The sequence below is a fragment of the Scylla paramamosain genome, chromosome 15, assembly GCF_035594125.1.
Source record: "Scylla paramamosain isolate STU-SP2022 chromosome 15, ASM3559412v1, whole genome shotgun sequence".
Lineage (NCBI taxonomy): Eukaryota > Metazoa > Arthropoda > Malacostraca > Decapoda > Portunidae > Scylla > Scylla paramamosain.
The window spans coordinates 5251012-5256011 of NC_087165.1; the positions used below are offsets into that span (position 1 = coordinate 5251012).

General features: G+C 44.8%; 1 protein-coding gene and 1 long non-coding RNA gene across 5 annotated transcripts in view; one reads left to right on the plus strand and one right to left on the minus strand.

Moving 5' to 3' along the window:
- Positions 1 to 3513, minus strand: part of LOC135107308 (uncharacterized) — a 16165-nt gene extending 12652 nt beyond the window's left edge. Inside the window, exon 1 of the mRNA XM_064017007.1 lies at positions 3373 to 3513. The gene's annotated coding sequence lies outside the window, so the exon portion shown is untranslated. The remainder of the gene's footprint in view (positions 1 to 3372) is intronic.
- The window catches only part of LOC135107309 (uncharacterized), a 29040-nt gene that overhangs the window by 15011 nt on the left and 9029 nt on the right, over positions 1 to 5000 (plus strand). For all 4 annotated transcript variants that reach the window (XR_010271693.1, XR_010271692.1, XR_010271694.1 and 1 more), the window contains exon 2: positions 3380 to 3522. This is a non-coding gene — a long non-coding RNA (uncharacterized LOC135107309). The remainder of the gene's footprint in view (positions 1 to 3379; positions 3523 to 5000) is intronic.

Consider the following 5000-nt stretch of genomic DNA (forward strand, 5'->3'; position numbering starts at 1 on the left):
TTGTGGTCGGAGGAAGGTCGAGAATGAGGTGGATGGATGCTCAGTGAAGGGCAGAAAGGATCGAGTTGAATTTCGTTCGAGGTCTTCTCACGAGGGAATAAGTCGTGGCGAAAAATTATAAATTGGTTGAACTTTTGAGGTACTGAGTTGACTTACAGGATCACAATAGTCAGTGTTCGTCAGTGCGAGGATGAAGTGTTGAACATGAAGTAATACTGAGCGTCGATGCGTGTAATAAATGTTTTTTCTTCTTTTTAGGGTTTTCCATTGGTGGTTGTTCCTGGTTATGATAATGTGTTTGAGTGAGAAAGTGGTTTGTGAGTGCAGTTGTTTACGCGGCGGCAAGTGAGAGCTGTCACTCCAGTCTTGATATGGAAAGTCAACACCTAGCAGGGTCGGTGAATACGATAAATCAGCAGTTATAACAATGTGGCTTGTTATGGAAAGTCAACACCTAGCAGGGTCGGTGAATACGAGAAATCAGCAGTTATAACAATGTGGCTTGTTATGGAAAGCAGTCATTGGGTCGACGGGTTAAGGAATTGTTACAAGCACCGTGGTTCAGTGGCCTCTGTGTGTATCCTACTTCATCAGATCTTTATAGAACTCGCGTCTTGCAATTGTATTTTTTTCATTCACAAGGGAGGTAGACCAAGGGCAAATTTCGAAAAAAAAGCTAAATGTTTCTCTCAAAGAAAAAAAATATAAGTATTCCAAAGGAGAAACCAATTTAGAAATCAGGTATCTTAACTCTTCTTTCCTGATATAATATCGAACATTTCACATTTCGTCAGATATGAGAGAGAGAGAGAGAGAGAGAGAGAGAGAGAGAGAGAGAGAGAGAGAGAGAGAGAGAGAGAGAGAGAGAGAGAGAGAGAGAGAGACGAGAGAGAGATTACATATTGCCTACAGCATCACCACATCACTACAACGGTATTATGCCTATAATGTTGTGGTGAGACAACACATACCCCGCGGTCAGCCAGTGGTCCTTTTTTGCTCGTGTCAGAACCAGAAAAAAATCTTTGCTGTTCGATATTTGGTAGAACATGGATACTTCGTGTGCTGTTTTTACTTTTAATATAAATTTTCAGAGTATCACTAAAATAAAAAAAAAAAAAAATCCCTCTACATAAATTAATATTCGCACTTCGCACAAAGAATGATCATCCCAGATCCTTTTTGATAGCTTTTCCCATTCTTCAGAGTGTAAGAAACCCTCGCTCTCCCTGTAGCGACATCCCGTTGGTGGTGGTCGTGGCCATGTAACTCCTCCTGGCATTTATCACAATTGTTCATCAACTGGACGAGACATTCTCCCATCGGCCGCTCGTCACACCCCGCCCTTCCCTCCCAGCACGGCTCTCCCATTCACAGACAATTATTACACTCAGTTTTAAGGTGAGAAGGAACACAAGTTGGTGCTAGATGATTTCCAGGCGATATGGTGCTTTTTTTTTTTTTTATCTTGGCTTGATGATATAATGAGTCACTTGGGGATGAAACTCTCAAGTGGGAGTTTCTCAGGGGTGCAGCAGAGGCGTTAAATGAAGGGTTGTTATAGTGGTCATTCCTCACGGCACTCGAGACGCGCCTGTAGCTCACCGTGAGAGTTAGACATCACTGAGAGTGTTGGGTGGGAAACATCTTTCAGATCTTCTCAGGCAGTCTCCAGCTTCCTCTACATTTCAGTCTTCCATTGAGCTGGTTTTGTCTTTTTCCAACCATTCCCTTCTATATATTGTTTCATGAAGCCCATTCTCGTACGGTGTTGACGCTTGAGTGAAGTCACTAAATGGGTGCAATGAACCAGTCGATCATCAGAAAGTATGGAAAAGAAAGCATATGTGTGACCAAGGATTGGAGCGCGAAGCTGTGCGGGAAAGACGAGAGTTTTGACAGAAAAAGGAGAGAAAATTAGTGCGACGTATTATAATACATGTGAGGATGGCCGATGCTTGGAGGGACTGAGAAAGGACAGGTGTTTGTTGTCTGGCAAACAAAGGAGGGGCAGGTGTAGGCAGGAGAGGCAGGTGTGTCTGAACAGGCTGGCTCACAGGCAGGTGCAGACGTTTGTTAGCCTTGGGGGAGGCAGGTGTAAGCTCAAGGCAACCAGGAGGCTTCAAATGGAAATTACAGAAAAAAAAAAAGAAAGAAAGAAACCTGTTTATTGGTGCGGGGAGCAGGACACCCAGAACGTACAGGGTTTAGGGAGTGAATGTTTATTTTTCAAGAGCATAAGTGACATTCAGACACAGGAAGAATGGGAAGCCTAACTATTTATGAGAAAATGTGAAGATGACAAATATACAAGCGAGTGAATGTGTGAGCAAGACACTGAGACTAAACGGCAGGTGTGGGGCAGGTGGTGTGACGGACCCTCCTCACCCCCGCTCCTCCGTCCTCCTCCCTCACGTGACGGGCCACGCCTCCCACACATCCCCTTGAGGCACTGGGCACACACGGACTGTGAACTTCTTGATGTAGAACGCGAAGAAATTTAGATTCAATTACAGGTGAAGGAAAGACTTGCATGTATGTAAAGTGCAGGAGGCCCGCGGCGGGCAGGTGGTGGCCTGCTTCATAAGGAAACAAGACTGGCACAAGCGTCTCCATTTATAGGCACAAATTTGACCCGCCAGCTGCTCTGGAGACGACTTGCACCTGCTTGCATCTTATCCGTTTAGTCCTTCTATTTCTTGGCAACACGGATCTCCGAGGCATAGCAGCGTGCCATGAGTGTAAGGATCCTGCCTGTGCGGTGCTTGAGGCTGTTAGTGTTACTAGCTGTTAATGATGAATATGTATCAGTAAAGAGGGAACCCACGCCAAGTAATCCACGAACTCGAATGGCGCTTCCTACGTAAGTCGTCTGATGTGGGTATTTGCTGTAAATAAAACGACGAATACGATTAGATTACTAATGAGATTACTAATCCTCTCTAGGAAGAGGAGCACGCTACTGCAGACTCCCTATACAGATTTTAATAGTGGTACATTGTATTAAGAAAGACATTCGTAAACAATGGGGAAGAACAAGACGTTCAGGTGAGGGTGGTGCCGAGGTGCCGCCGCCGTGGCAGGTTCCCTTGAGCCTGCTGCCCCTGACGGAGACTTAGATGCCACAGTGAACAACAATCCGTGCTCGGCTTGCATCCCTCACCCAGTTCACTGACGCATCCTTGCTGTCATGACATTACACGCGACAACGTTTCAGTAAATTTTTCGTTTAAATTCGTGATTTTGTTTAAGTGAAGTTAAACAGATTGCGAACTTGGGTATCTCGTATAAAAATAGTTTAAATTCCTTCGTGTTACTTTGTGATGATCAACACTTGTGTTCGAAGGAAGGAAAATATTAATCGGCACACACCTTTCAGATTCACCTCTGACAGTCACTACCAGCCAGCTACGAAGGATGTGTCGACAGATGACGTAGGATTCTAGAGAAGTGAGCGAAACACCCTCCTTCCACAACAGCCAGAGCCGCACTGACGGGGACCCCGGGCCCGGCGGTTAGCAGGTGAGCCGGGTGAGAGGGGTTAGCCAGGAGGGGGTGGAGTGGTGGAGGGGATGAGCCACTGGGACCATCATGGAGGAGGAGGAATGAACGAACCCTGATAATTGAGAGGTTGGGATTGCCCTGCGAGTGCTGTAAATTCTAAAATAGACTAAAACTATTACTCGATAAACAAGTTTGTTGGCTTTCAATACAGATCACTTGCATAAGTAACAAGTAACTGTCAATGATCTTGTGTTGTTAATGACTGAGATACCATAGTTTCACCCGGAGAGGCTTTAATGCTAAAAGTTCAGAGACTGAAGTAACTAATGTCATTCTTGTCAGCCTGAGTCCAATAGGGCAACGAAAAGTGACCTTTGTGTGGGCTCGGATGAGGTGCTGAGATAAATAAAACGAAAGAACATGATGGCGAAAGGTCACTAATTCTCTCTCACAAGAAAACTCGTCTATAAGTGATGTAGAAAACACTTTTTATAATCATTTCTACGGCTTAGTGAATTTTATCATGAAACGTCCTCCGCTGTAGTGATCAGAGCACGCAAATCCTTCCAGCTTGTTAACCAGCAGTGTGTGTGTGTGTGTGTGTGTGTGTGTGTGTGAGAACAACTTTGTCTCAAACTCTGTTACTCGAAATATGTACTACATAATATACTGTGTGTAGCAGATCAATGCGTTCTGTCTCTTTCTTGTTATCCCTTATGTTGTAGCTTCTTGAAAAAAAAAAAAAAAAATGCGGTTTGGCCGGTTTTCCTTAAACCGAAAAGGTTATTGTGCAAGTACCCACGCCATCTGCCTGCTCCCGCCTGCAGCCTCAACATAATTAAGAGAGTGACAGAGAACGAGTGTTCCTGGGGGTCAGTCAGGGCGTGGAGTCACGTCATGCGCTATTAGCAGAGCATGATGCAGCCGCAGGCTCAATTATTCACCGAGCACGCCATCTGTGGCGACGCGCGTTGAGGGAAGGTTGAAGGGAGAAGGGGGAGGAGGAGGAGCACACCGTCATCACTCAGTGGCAGTAAGGGCGTGTTGTCTGGTAGCCTGGCCTGGGGTATACATTGCCTCCAATTATTTCGCCGTGCACTGCTCGGCCACCTGTGGGAGTGTATTTAGTGACACAGTGTCGCATTTTATGTTTTCATAACTCTTTTAAAAGCAAATTCATGTACTGTACGAATGGGTGAATGTTAGCCTAGTCCATGATAACTGGAGAGCAATTCTGGCAAAGAAGCCACCGTTTACAAATACCGTGCTGTGCGTATGTTGCCGGGTGGGCAGTAACACGATGACAAGTACACATCATTCTATCCTTAGCAAAGGATATAATGATTTTAATTGCTTCCCATAATTCATAACGTTATATCAACGCTAATAAAATACAGTTCTATGTAGTTGTAGGTAATCACAGTGTCATCCATTTATTTCATGCTAATTGTAGTTTTAAATTACATTATGCTGTAACATCATCCTTGCGTGTGCAA